Source organism: Pan troglodytes, chromosome 9 (assembly GCF_028858775.2).
Source record: "Pan troglodytes isolate AG18354 chromosome 9, NHGRI_mPanTro3-v2.0_pri, whole genome shotgun sequence".
Classification (NCBI taxonomy): domain Eukaryota; kingdom Metazoa; phylum Chordata; class Mammalia; order Primates; family Hominidae; genus Pan; species Pan troglodytes.
Genome location: NC_072407.2, coordinates 26,941,284 through 26,956,613, shown reverse-complemented (window position 1 = coordinate 26,956,613; position 15,330 = coordinate 26,941,284). Strand labels below are relative to the sequence as shown.

At 34.5% G+C, this 15,330-nt stretch overlaps 1 protein-coding gene across 9 annotated transcripts in view; it reads right to left on the bottom strand.

The window, feature by feature from the left end:
* GAS2 (growth arrest specific 2) overlaps window positions 1-15,330 on the bottom strand; it is a 731,425-nt gene that overhangs the window by 438,815 nt on the left and 277,280 nt on the right. For 8 of the 9 annotated variants that reach the window (XR_008538012.2, XR_008538008.2, XR_008538009.2 and 5 more), the window contains exons 10-11: window positions 7,084-7,215; window positions 6,472-6,588 (exon numbers count right to left, since the gene is read on the bottom strand). The gene's annotated coding sequence lies outside the window, so the exon portion shown is untranslated. The remainder of the gene's footprint in view (window positions 1-6,471; window positions 6,589-7,083; window positions 7,216-15,330) is intronic. The other variant, XR_008538011.2, reaches the window with a different exon arrangement.

Sequence of the window (15,330 nt, the reverse complement as noted above, 5' to 3'; positions counted from 1 at the left end):
TCATCAGTTTCTCAGGAAAGAAGAGTGATTGAAAATTAAAGTCATTAACCTATTTTGTGTAATAGTTTTGTATGTATGAATATTTCTAAGTTAACTCTCTTGTAACCAGCATAGTGTCTTCATTCTACCTTGTGAGTTGAGCCAATCATTAGTAAAGCCTGAATTGAAAAAAATGTTGTATTTACTTGGATCATATAGAATTCTTCTAAATTCTGCTGCTAAACCTGTAATGCCAGAGTAGACAGATTTGGTAAGGAGAATTTTAAAATGAGTGCTGCCTACCGTCCTTCCAGATTTTCTGTATGTACCTGGCTCATATTTCATAAGTATAAAATGTAACATAATATGTACAGTTGAATTAATTAACAATAGCATGATTTTTATCTGGCCCAATTCCTAATGATCTTGATGCTCAAAATAAAAGCACAATTACAATAGACCTAAATAATAGACATAACAAAATAAGGTGTATAAAACTTGAGTTGACAAGATGTGAAGAAAATCAATATTAATTTATTCTCTTTGAGAAAATATAAAGTGCAAAACTTAGCCATGAGCTTCCAAGAAGGGATGACAACAATAAAAAGAAATCAATGTAACTATGCTTTAAGTGGAAAAAGTTCGGATTCATTGATAGGATTGGAAAGCTTCTCTTACTTAAAAATTAATGAGTTGTTTTTATATAAAATTATTTTTGGCATAAATTTTGCCTCCATCCTTTGAAATATCCATGAGCCAATAGATATGTTTGTGGATGTCCGTGTGGGTTTGCAGCATTTCCATTTTTTTCCAAAGCACCTTAGAAGTTACTTTTTAAAAATAAATGTGGGTTGCAGACAGTTGAGATCGCTAGTCTAGATAGAATATGAACTAATATGGTTAAATTTTTGTCATAATGGATCAAATTCTATAAGGTAAGGTCATTTATATTTTTCTGCAGTAAAAATGTACTATTAATTTTTTATCAAAATTTTGTGTAATATGAATTATAAAAATCACTGAAGAAAAATTACTTTCTGTGCTACCTTTACATCAAATTATTAACATTATTATTATTGAGAGATATGGTCCCTCTCTGTCACTCAGGCTGCAGTTCAGTGACATTATCATAGCTCACTATAACCTTGAACTCCTGGGCTTAATTATCCTCCCACCTCAGCCTCCCAAGTAGCTGGGACAACAGGTGTGCACCACCATACCCGGCTTGCTTATTTATTTATTTATTTATTTTTGTAGAGACAGGGGTCTCCATATGTTGCCCAAGCTGGTCTCAACCTCCTGGGCTTGAGCAATCATCTCTTCTCAATCTTGCAAAGTGCTGGGATTACAGGTGTGAGTCATTGCATCTGGCCCACAATTTTTAATAGAAGAAAAATTATAGTCTGGGGTACTTTTACATCAAAATGACTTTAATAAAAGTATCTTTTTCAATGTGTTTAATAAAGAAAGAAAAGGTAAATTCAAATTTATTTATATTATTGAATAGCCTTCATATTACCAGGTATCCAATGGCTGAATTTCTCAAGCTAGTGCAAAAAATACGCTATGCATGAATCAACAGAATAACTATGGAACATACTTGAAGTATAATATTTTTCTGGAAGATTTCAGAGCAATTAACCTTCTAGGAAAACAAGGTGTGTGTTAGAGTAGATTAAAACATCTGCATGATCTATTCAGTCAGCATTCTAGACTTCAAGGCCTATGGTGCCATTGATGAGGCAAGTCAGATCACATTTGCAGAAAATGGTGGGCTTGAGGAATGGCTAAGCAGGATGTGGGATCTTCTTATAATGTCCTTTCTCCACCACCCCCAGCCAGAGAAAATGAAAATAATCAATGCTGCTCTTTAAGAGATATCATAGATGAAAGATAACTGGAAAACTCTTATTTATTTTTTATAACATACAATCTAAGGAAAAAAAAAATCTTCTTGCCTCTTTCTCCAACCATACTGTTTCCCTAAGCCTCCCTAAACCACCAGCTCCCAGAACTCTTGTGTGTGCACATTTACTTTTCTCCACAGAAAAAAAATAGGAAGAAAAAATTTAAGATACATGATCTTAGACTATATGACCTTCAAAAGCAAGAAATTGATCTGATTTCTCTGTGTGTTCCCATGACCCATGGGGTGTCTGAACTCAATAAATGTTTATTATAGTGGACTTTCCTCAATTCTCTCACCTTAAATGTCCCAAACCCCCAAAGAATACATAAACCCACTTCTAAACTTTTCACAAAACAAAAGCTCACAAAGAAATCTTACATGTAAATGTTTTCCTTTCTTACCGGCTATTTCAAATGAGAATTTTACTGGCAATTTGTCACTTTGCGAAGCAACTACAGGAACCCAGAATAGTTCAGGGTCTATTCAGAAGTTCTTTGCTAGAGAGGCTTTCGGGTGTCAATCTAGTTGGAGGTGGGAGATGGGGAAACAGGAGAAGTTGCATGATCACAACTAGCACGTTGTTCTTGCTTAGAATCCCTGTTCATTTGGGAGGACCCACCACAAATATAAATTACTAGTACATTACATACAATAATAATAATAATGTTTTAATAAGTTAGTTGAAAAGCCAGTAATTTAGAAGAAAATCACAAAGACAGAAGCCTAAATGGAATAAAAATTTATTTTGTCTAAAATGTTTTAACTATTAAAATTAGAAAACTATACCATTTATAATTACTAGAATCAAAATTTTACACAAAAATTATCTGAGTAAAGGTGAATTTTTTAAATTTAAAGTATGTCTTACAAAAGATTGTTTAAAAATAAAACCATTCACAGTTCTATTCATTTTCTTGTTGCCAGTGTAAATAATACATGCATTACTGCATAAGCGTTGTTTGTATACCTACATATATACAAATTTAAGAGCAATCTGAATTCTTTAATGTTATAAAATGTCCCATAGTTTCCATGTGCAATGGATGTAAATAGTGTGCTAGATTGTGAGTAATTATAAATTGGAACACAAAGACAAGCAAAAAAGTAATGAACACAGCACTATTGTGAAGACATAATTATGTATGTAAGAATCGTTTGCATTCAGACTGTCTTAGAGAACTAATTTGACAGTTTAATTAATCTGTCTTTTCTCTTAAGCATTTCTGCCTCTCAAATCATCTTTGCCCTCTAAAACAATGTGTTATTAACATCAGCAGTGGCAAAAGCCATGTATCTTCACTGTACATGTGCCATCATCTTTTATTCCAAGAGCATAAACAGAAAAGTATTTCCCTGGGACCTGGACAGGATTATTCACAACAGTTCTGACACATAAACACCTCTTGCCCTAATCTAAGAATATCTGTATATTATAACTTTGTATTAGAAGTCTGCCAAAATAATATTCTCTTTTGTTTGTGTCTGTCTCTCACACTGCTGGCCTTCTAGAATTCCTAAACCCTAACTACATAATGCCTGTGGCACTTTCAATCATTTAGGCAAATGTTCTCACAGATTTTCTAAATACTGTCAGGAGGTTATAAAATTCTCATTGGAAAATACTACCTAAAGTTAATCATTAGAATAAGAACTGTAATAATTTAGACACTAATGTTAATGTGGCTTCATTTGAACAAAAGCTGGTGAGACTTAAATTTGGGTTAAAGCTTTAAGAAGGATGGAGTCAGTTATCAAGACTTTTGTAAAACAAAGAAACTGTTGCTAATCAGTGTTATGACATGGTTTCTGTGTTAATCAAGCAAAACTTTATCTTCAGTGGGATTACAAAGTACCAGTAACTCATTAATTATTGCTTACCAGCTTACTTTTGCTACTCTGAAAACATGTAGCTCTAAGTAGTCAGGTACACAGAATGTACATGTCTCTCCTTTTTGCATGGAAGACGCGTCACACTAATCAAACATGGAAGATGTGTCACACTATTCAATCCAGGTACACCTTCCTGATAAACATTATGGATCCTCTGTATTCTTCCCAGACCCACATTCTAGGTACCCAAAACTAGATGACCTTGGAAGAACTTGAGATGAAATTTGTTTGCCATTGATTCTGAGATAAAGATGAACAAGCTGTTAATGAGGTAGTAGTGTAAATAAAGGAGATTGTTAAGTTCATTTGTTACATCTCAAAAATCTCTGCAAAAAAATGGTAGTACAGGTCTAGGTATTCTGAAGTCACCACAATAAAAATAAAGGACAACAATAAAGCACCAAGGGCTTTACTCTCTAGCAGGAGATTACAGTTTATCTGGGAGGTATGTATTCAGTTAACAAGCCTATTCTGAAACCCCTTTTCAGAAAGTTTGCTTACATCAAAATTACTGAGATAACATATGCTCCTGTTTCAAGTAAGATGGAGTAAATGCATCCCACTCTATCTTTCCTACTTATTGCAACTATAAAATGTGCACAGAATGCATTATGCAGCCATTTGACAACAGTGAAAAGCAAACAATAGTTGGCAGACTCAGGAAGAAGATGAGTATTTGAAGTACTGCCATATCATAGGTGAGTTTACTTGTGTGTTGGGGGGGTGGGTGGTGGTGTGTGTGTTTCTATTTGGTATACCACCCAATCCCCCCAGGCTTGGAATCCCAGCCTGGATTCAATGTAACCTTAAACTTGGAACTGCATAGTGATGTGGATAGAGAGAGCTCCACAAGGAACCTTCTGATTCTGGCTCTAGGAGCTGGAAATGGGTTTCATAATGAAATGCTGAGGGGTGGAGGATAGGGAATCCCTTGTGTATTTGTTTGTTTCTCTGTTTTCTCATGTATCAGTCCTCAGGCAATCCTGAAACAATGGGGCTCACAGGACTAAATCTCTGAGAAAAGATAAACTCTTCCGATTAGAGGAGCAGTGGTCCCAAGAGGGTGAGACAAGCTCCTATTTCCTTTTGTTCTCTGTCTTCCTGTTGCTTGGTCTTGAATGAGGGCATACTCATGGGAAGTGTGAAGCTAAAGGAAGATAAATAAAACCTGGCTTTCTGGCCAGAGGACAGATAAGAGAAACCTAAGGGAACCAGAAAGGGCTGGAGAGATCACAGAGAGGAAAGAGCTCAGGAAAGCAGCCTCATAAAGTAGTAAGCTGTGCATGTATAGATCTGACACTAAATAGCATATCAAAGACATTAAGATCTAAACTAAAGAATAGATAAGTGCCAAAGTCCCATCTAGCCATTTACTGGTGCACACATGGAACACAGAGGAGTAGCACTACAAATGCTTTGAAAACATAACTGACACTGAAACCAAAACTCACAAAAAGCAGGTTAAAATGTATGACCTGAATACAACTGGGTAAATTGTATACTAAAACAAAAATACCAAGCTAAGCACAGTGGCTCATGGATATAATACTAGTACTTTGAGAGGCTGAGAAAGGAGGATCCCTTGAGCCCAGGGGCTTGAGGGCAGCCTGGGCAACAAAGGGAGATCCCATTTCTATGAAAAAATTGAAAAAAAAATACATACAAATCACAAAAAAAACAAGTTTCATATAATGTTTAAAATTTCCAAGAAACAAGCCAAGATCACTTAGCATACCCACAGCCAGGAAAATCACGACTCACATGAAAAAGGTAATTAACAGAAACCAATGTCTAGGTGACACCAATGTTAGAATTATCAGAAAAAAGACTTCAAATTTGCTTTAGAAAAATGCCCTAAGAATTAAGGACTTCAAGGGCCAGGAGCAGTGGCTCATGCCCATAATTCCAGCACTTTGGGAGGCTGAGGGAGGCATATCACTTGAGGTGAGGAGTTTGGGACCAGCCTGGTCAACATAGTGAAACCCCATCTCTACTTAAAAAACAAAAATTAGCCAGGCCTGGTGGTGCATGCCTGTAGTCCCAGCTACTCGGGAGGCTGAGACAGAAGAATCACTTGAACCCAGGAGGCGGAGGTTGCGGTGAGCCGAGATTGCACCACTGCACTCCAGCCTGGGGGACAGAGCGATATTCCATCTCTAAATAAATAAATAAATGGAATTAAGGATTTCAAACCCTTGAAATAAATGGATACATTAAAAATATCAGTAATAAATTTTAGATATAAAGAACTAAATGAAAATTTTAAAACAGTAAATACAATAACTGAAATGTAAAAACTCACTGAATGGCCTTGAAGGCAGAATGCAGATTTCAGAGCAAAAAACCTATGAGCTTGAAGACAGATGAATAGAAATTATCCAATCTGAACAACAGAAAAAAAAAAAGTGAGAATAAAAAGAGATTCAGGAACTTGCGAGATAGTAACAAAACTTTTAACATGCATTGAGATCTCAGAATGAGAAAAGAAAATCTGATGTGAAAAAAATTTTTCTTTTAAATAATGTGCGAATATTTTCTAACTTTGACAGGAAACAAGAAAAATTTTAAAAAGCTCAGTAACCCCAAACAAGAGAAACCAAAAGAATCTATATACAGACACATCACAATCAAACTGCTAAAAACTAAAGAGAAAAAATAATGTTTAAAGTAGCCAAAGAAAATTGACACATTACCTCTGTAGCAGTGATTCTCAACGGGTCTGATTTTGTCTTCTGAAACAACCCAGGGACATCTGGCAAAGTCTAGAGACATGTTTTATTGTGATGGCCGGGGATAGGTGCTACTGACATCTAGTGGGCAGAAGCAATGAATGCCTCTAAGTTTCCTGCAATGTACAAGAAAGCCTCCCACAAGAATTTCTGGCCCCAAATATCAGTGCTGCTAAGGCTGAAAAACCCTGCTTGTAGGAAAACAACTATTCAAATGACTGAGAATTTCTCATGGGAGATTGTAGAAACCAGAGTGAAGTGGAAAAACATTTTTAAAGCACTGAAATAAAAAAGCTATCAGTCCAGAATTCTTTATCCAGTGAAAATATCCAACAAGAATGAAGATGAAATAAAAACATTGCTAAATGAAAGAAAACGAAGAATTTGTTGCCAACAGACGTGCCGTAAAATTATATAAAAATATATGTCAAACGTAGTAATAATAAATTAAATGAAATATTAAAGGTGTTCAAATAACCCAGAGGAAAATAGAAAGGGGAAACAGACAAATGATGAGCAGACAAAACTAAAAAAAAAAAAAAAAAAACGTAATAGAGTAAAAGAAGCCAGCCTTACCTGGGCACGCCTGTAGTCCTATACTGAGGAGGCTGAGGCAGGAGGATCGCTTGAACCCAGGAGTTCAAGGTTACGATGAGTTAGGATTGTGCTACTGCATTCCAGTCTGGGCAACAGAGCAAGATCCTGTCTCTAAAATAAAATAAAAAGAAAGCAAAGTGAAGTAAAATATTGTTTAAGAAAAGAAGCCGGTCTTAAAGATTACATAATAGATGGTTTCATTTATATAATTTTTTTTTGGCAATAACAAAACTATAGTGCTAGAGAACCCCTCAGTCATTATCAGAAGTTAAAATTGGAAGGAGGGTGTACTTGGAAAGGTATTCCAAAGGGAATTTGGAGAGGTGATGAAATTTTTCTCTATTTCAATTGTGGTGTTGGCTACTCAGATCTATACATGTGTTGAAAGCCATAGAACTGAGAGGAGGTACCAGCTTGGCCTCCTGGGTCCTGCAGGGGCTCAGAAAGCTGTGAAACGCACTCATTTCCTACTTCAGGACTTACTTCAGTCCTGGATGAATAATATTGAAGATATATGCTTAAAATATTCCTAACACCAGGATTTGTGCATGTGTTTTCTTCCCCAAGAAAACTATACACAGCGAAAATTTTACTGTAAGTTTCCCTGTGTCCTCTCTCCCTCTCTCCCTTTCCCCTCCCCGAAACTAAAGTTAATGTTAACTGCCCGTTTTTCTGTAACCAGCCGACCTTATCTATACTCCCAATTCCAATTCCTTGTAAACATACTTTGTAAAGTCCTGTAAGATCCTGTCTCCTTTGCCATGCCGCTGCAAGGTCAGAAAGTAGATAAAACCTAAGTTGCAATTCTGGTTTTCCTCAAAATCTAAGACATGTCACAAAATAATTTACTGCCTTTGTTTCTCGCTCTGGTAACATCTTCCCGCCACACGTATTTCCCGCCTTAAAGAGTTTAAAAGGCAATCACCCAAAACCAACAGTGGCTACCCGTTCAGGACCCCTTCCACGCTGTGGAAGCTTTGTACTTTCACTCTGCTCAATAAAGCCTACAACTTTTTCTTGCACTCTGTCCATGTCTCTATCACTCATTGTGATCAGCTGCCACACCAATTCTTTGGCATGGCCAGGCAAGAATCTTAGGCATTACAGAACTATACACAAAAAAGAACCAATTTCATTATAACATAGTCTATAAAAATAAAGATCTTTGAAGAGAATATAGTCTTTGTAGGTAGTAGAGTATTGAAAGCACAATTTTAGACTAAGGATTTTTTTTCAAATCGGTAAATCAGTTCACAAACAATAAAAGATAACCATTTCAAATGCCTCCAGGGCTTAAATATTTTTCCAACTGTTAATATTAACAATAATGTAATACAAAATGATAACACAAAAATTGAAATAATATTCAGATACAAAGGCAAGCATTTTTGTACCTTTCTCATATATTTACATGTGGGTTGGATTTACACATTATATACAAAATTCAAGAGTATTTTTTATATATTTATTGGCCTCTTCAAATTCAAAACTTTTTAAAGCACTATTGTCAAGTGAGAGAACAATATTGCAGAATAAAGAAACCATCATGTGGGCATTCAAACTCTTTCTTCCCAGCTTTATTGAGGTGTAACTGGCAAAATAAATGTATTTATGTAAGGTGTGTAAGGTATATTATGTGATTATTAGAAATACATATATATGTGTGCATGTATACATACACACATATATATATATAGTGAAATGATTACCACAGTTAAGCTAATTAGCACATCCCTCATCTTTCACAGTTACATTTATTATTTGTTGGTAAAAATACTTCAGATCTAATCTCTTAGCAAACTCTTTGAAGCTGTAATTCCACTCTCAATTCTTCATATGGGAATAATTTACAGAAGTATAACAAAAAAAGTAAAAGTATTTCATTTGCAAATCACTTATAATAGTAGAACTGTAAATACATAAAAGGAAGGAAGGAGAAAAAGAAGGAAGAAAGAAAAAAACAGAAAAGAAAGAATGAATGGAGAAAATTAGGTGAGGCATAGTGGCTCACACCTGTAATCCCAGCACTTTGGGAGGCCAAGGTGGGCAGATCATGATGTCAAGAGATCGAGACCATCCTGGCCAACATGGTGAAACCTCATCTCTACTAAAAATACAAAATTAGCCAGGCATGGTGCCAGGCGCCTGTAGTCCAAGCTATTCAGGAGGCTGAGGCAGGAGAATTACTTGAACTGGGGAGGCAGAGGTTGCAGTGAGCCGAGATCGCGCCACTGCACTCCAGCCTGGTGACAGAGCAAGACTCCGGTCTTAAAAAAGAAAGAAAGAAAGTCAAATATATGTTCAGTAAAAAAAATTTGCTAAACTATATCAAAAAATACAACATAAGCATGAATAATTATGTACTCTTTCAAGATACAGTAGAGATGCTTATAATATGGCTTCAAAATTAGAAATATGATTTCAAAATCAGAAATGGTGTGGAAATAATGACTACAACTATCAAATGCATAGGCATGTGGATTAGAAATCAACTTTCATCTGTGAGTGAAAATTAATGTCATTAGGATAGCAAAGTTATGAAAGGGTTTCTCTCTGTTTTGCAGTAGTCTTCAATTTGCTATATTTCTTTCCTCAATCATAAAAGAAAGTGCTTCCATTTAGAATATATATAGGTGAATAATTTATAAACCTGCACACAGGAGGTTATTCTCTACTAAGATAATTACGATCACTATAGCAGTTTACCTTTAAATAAATCTTTAACAAAGAGTGTCTTAGGAGACCCACAGACAAGACAAAAATTTTTAGTAAAAAAGTAAATAGATTTAAATAATGCAATTTATTATATACAAAATTGACTTAAAGAAATATTTGCCCACGATAATATATATGCGATAGCACATCTGACAGCAAAATAAAGCCATGAAATACTAAGTAGCCTAAATGAATGAATGGATAAAATACAATTTTAGCTACTTTTATTTGACCTCTATCTCAACATACTATAAATTAAGAGAAAGAATGAAGAAAATTCATTCCCAGAGCTTTGTGAAGAGTGTCTTATACATGTGAAAGTGATAACTGATATACAAAGATTAGTTAAACTTTGTGAAATAAAAAGACTAAAATCCAGAACAGAAGATTGCAATTAAATATATGCATACATTCATGAATAAAGAATCTGAGAACCCAATATTCTGTCTAAATGTCCATTGTCTAAATGTCCATTTACACTCAGTTATTATGTTTTCTCTTTCTCTCTCTCTCTCTTTTAGTCCTGTAGCTGATAAAATAGTTTATCTTTATGACTCTAGTTATTATGCTTTAGTAATTTGTATTCCCAGAGCTTGTACTTGTTAGGCAAATCAAGAAATCATAAAGCTTTAAGAGCCATTTTAGGTCTAAAATGGAAGCAGCCCTAGTCTAGCATGTGATTCTATACTACCTGGTGAGACATCTGAGCTTGGGTTACTTTAGGTCACTAGTCTAGAGACCCATTAGGTCGGAAGCTAAACCTAAACGGGGTCAAGTATTGTCCAGTTGTGTTAGTGATGACCGCTCACAAAAGAAAGGAAATGAATAATTATCGAGCATCCATTGTGACCTTTCCATCTTTCATATCAATTTTCCTGAACAACCACTCTCTGAGGTAGGTATTATATTCTTTATTTTATTTTATTTTATTTGGAAAAGGAAATTGATGATCAGTTTCTTACATTTTCCAGGTTCATTTGCTCCTAAGGGAATAAAACTGGCTCTCTCCCTCCTAATTGTTTCACTTTTATCTCACTCTCTCTATATATTTTTGGCTTTTGTTCTCCTGATTCATAACACTCGCAGATATCAACAACTAAAACCATTTTTTAACATACAATAAAAGAAAACTTATGCATACCAGAATGTCATACCAGAGTTTCTAACTGGACAAAACCAAAAAGGCAGCCTCACATGAACGCTTTGGTAGAGAAGGATAAAGTACAGATGGCAGGAGCCATAGGATAGAGGTTTCAACATATTTTTTCTGTAGAAAAACCATATTCCAACTGTGAAACATACTCGTGTTTGGAGATAGAAGGCAAAATGAAAGGCATAAACCATACTTAGAGTCAAAGAGAATCATTTCTGTCCCTATATGTCCTTTTATTGCAGTTGCATAGAGCAGCTGAATGAACAATATGTTCCAGCTGTACACAATGGAGACATCCGTGGCAGGTGCAGCACAGGTATGTCATGTCTTATTTGTTAATTATTAAACAAAAATATAAAGAAAGATTGCAGCAGTAGATTGAAATAAACTGATGATCAAAATATTTTAATAATTTATTTTCTTCCTAATTTACTCTTTGGTAAATAGTGCTTTTGATATTAGTGCAGGTCAGTAAAATAGCATAACTAAATTATGCTCTTTTATATCTGATTAATTAAAATCATAACAATCAAATGACTCTTCAGTCCACCCAGCTTAATTCTCCCACTTTATAGCTGGCAAAAACTGAGACCTAGCAGGGTAGATTTGAGAAGGAAGTTACGGAGTAAAACCCTTGCCAAGGTCTAACCAAAGGCAAAGAGTACTTGCATGATTAGTAGCTTTGGACTTGGCCAGTGCCTTGGGTTGGTCAGTGCAAAGAGGCAGATATAACAATGTGCTAGTTCTGAATGTAGGCACTGAAAACCCTTGAATGTTTCCACCTGCAGTCTTATACTTCTGCAATTACCATGATAATAACCTTCCCCACTGGCCACTGGTGCAAAAGAGTATTAGAGACATAAGAGGACCACTTCCAGGTCAGATGCTTGAAGCAAAGCCTCCCAGCTGAAACTAACGTAGATCAGAAAGCCATTCACTTCACCCCACCATCCCACCCCTGCACCAGCTGACCTGCAGAAACCATGAGTGAGCTCCTCTGAGCTGAACACAGCTGCCCCAACTGACCTGCATGCTTATAAAGATAAATCAATTTTGTTTTAAACCAATGTGTCTTGTGGTGGTTTGTTAGCAACACCATTTTAGCAATAGCTAACTGAGACACATGAGTATTGCTTGCCCCAACAGGAAAATCACATGTGCACACACACACATACACACTCACAAAATAAAAACACATATCATAATGAGGGGAGTGCTAAATGAGAGAGGAGATCAGTAAAACTAAACCTAACAATTGTCACACGGTAGTGTGAAAGTTGTCAGAATAAAAATTGAGTCACTTATGCAAAATCCTAGCAAAAGTAATCAGGACCAGAAAAGAGGGACTGTCATGCACCTTTGATAAATGCAATTACAAAGACTCACTGTAAACCACAACCTTGCAGAAGGACCACCTGAACTTTAAACAAAGAACACTTCTAGGAGGACTTCTGCCCAACAACTTCCTATTCAACCTTGGACCAATGCCACCCTTGTTATTTATCCTTGCAGCTACGAATAATTATTTCAAAACAATCCTTATTTTGTATAGCTTTCCTTATTTTGCCTTTAAAATCCCTAACTTTTCTTTACTTTTCTGGGTATACTCATACCCCTCCATGGGCTGCCATGGCACACATATTCTCTGATTACAATCCGTGATTCATTCCCAAACAAACTCCATTTTTTAATAAAGCAATTTTCTCCATTGTTATTCAGGTTGACAGGGGCAAGGGTAAAGAATCCCAAACACTTTAATCACAAAGTTTTGGAGAGATTAAAACTTATCTACTAGCACTGCCCTTGTCACTATGTTTAGAACTCTGTGTACTCTACTCTTCTCTGGGATTTTAGAACTCAGCATGAGTCTATATGTAAAAAGCAATCTTTCCAGTGGTTTTAAGATAACTGATATCTCTCTAAAACCTGGTAAAAGACATTGAGTCAAAATTCAACTTATCATACATCACAATGACCAGCTGCCATGAAATATGATACATGGGTACCCAAAGAGGCAACCCTCAAATCCATTATTAATATTAATTTTTGTTTTTAGATTTACTCTCTCAATCTCTATAGTCCCTAGGGATTATGGCTCTACTCCCTCATTAAGGATCCTGTGGACTCCTTGGATATTTTTTTACTCTGGGTAAATCTCACAGTTATATTTATTACCATCTTATTAATTCATCAGTGGAATATATCAACAGAATTGTCAAAATATTCCTGTACAAAGATTTTACTATAGTCATCTTTTATCAGTTGAGGGAAGTTCAGATAGACCTCAACACCAAAAAAAAATTTAATAAAAATTGTCATTTACATTTATCAATGACATATTTCTTGCCATTAGTAGAAATAAGCATTTTGGATGCACAACTGTCCTCATATAATTTTTAAAATTTTAATTAACCAATTTGTTTAACATATTTTTGAAGTTTTTCATTCTAGTATAAATGTTTGAGTAATACATAGATGAATAAATAAAATAAAACAATAAGTATCAATAAAAATATCAGATTGTCAAAGTAAGAAAATGGAGGGAGGCACAGTGAGATTATAGGCAATGTACCTATAAATATTGCAAAAAGTATTTGTGAAAATAAAATTTTCTTTGGTCCTCTACTGAAACTGTTATGAAAATAGTCTCTGTTATTATTTTGATTTTGACTAGAAATACCTAACTTTAAACATATTTATCAAGCTATGGTAAATACAAACTATCTGTAGAAGAAAGAAGGTATACATTTTGGTAAATAGGTATCTACAAATAATACTTTGTTTGAAAAAACTAACATTTGGAAAATTAGAATTTTCCACCCCTAAGATATTTATTGTAAAATGTCTATACCTTCAATTCTTACACACCATAAATTAAATTCATTGCTTTCTACAACACTAAGATGAACTTCACTTTTTCTGTCTTGCCTCAATAAATGTCATTCTAAGGTTTCTCTCACACAATAGGATATCCACCCAATTTTAAGAAAATAACTTCTTTTTTGGTACTTCAGAAAAGCATTTTCAGAGAATTGTCTCTCCATTTTTAAATATTTCTCATGTCATTTCTTACTTATAAACTATGTTTGGAATCATATTTGTAGACTATCCAAAATAAACTAAAATAAAAGCTACTAAAACTAATAAATGAGTTTAGCAAGACACAATGCCCCTAGGTACAATAATAACTGTTTAAATTGTATATTATATGGTAGCAATGAACAATTGGAAATTGACATTTTAAGAAACCTACACTTCACATTAGCATCAAAAATGTAAAGTGCTTAAAATAAGTTTAACTAAATATGTTTAAGACCTGTACTTTGAAACAATAAATCACCATAGAACGAAAGAACAAAATAAATGGAGAGATAAACCATTTCATCTATAGAACGGAAGACTCCATATAATTAAGCAGTTAATATTTTCAAAGTCTGTCTGTGAATTTAGTGGAGTCCCATTCACAAGGCCTTCTTCTGGTGGAAATTAAAAAGCTGGTGTAAAATTTATATGAAAATGAAAGGATCAAGGTCAGCCAAAATAATTTTGAAAAAGAACAAAGTCAAAAGACTTGCATTATCTGATTTTTAAATTAATTATAAAACTAAAACGGTCAAGTGTAGTATTTGTGTAAGAATAGACATATCCAATAGAACAGAATATAGGGTCTAGAAATATACAAACATATATATGGTAAATTGATACTTAACATAGGTGTAATGATTAATTTTATGTATCGACTTGACTGAACCATGGGGTGCCTAGACATTTGGTCATGCAAAACACATCCACGTAAAGAACTGTTCTCAAATGTTCATATGAGATTTATTTAGTAAAATCTGCTGAATGAAAATACAAAGTGTTCTTTATTCACCCAATTTAACATCATAAAATGATTTAAACAAGGAACGAATTGTTGGTATGAGAGATAATGGATTAATTATGGTAAAATTATAGAGGCAGAAAGAAGATTGGTGGCTACTAGACTGAGGAATGTGGAAGGGGATAGGTTGCAAAGGGGTGATTTCAAGTGATGGAAATGTTATATATCTTGATTGTGGTAGTGGTTGTACAACTATGAATATTTGTCAAAACTCATTGAATTACTTGTACACTTAAAACTTCTGAATTTGACTACATTATATTTTAACAATGCTCTTACAATTATATTCCACTAATTTTATAATTTTTTATTTATATAACTTTCTGATGAATTAAGTACAAAACAATTTAAGACAATAGTTAGCAATCTTTGCTGCTGTACAGCATCTTTAGGTTTGCTACAACTATTGTCATAATATTTCACAAAATAAATGTCTTTCTAATATATTAATTACTATTATATTTTCTACCTGTTT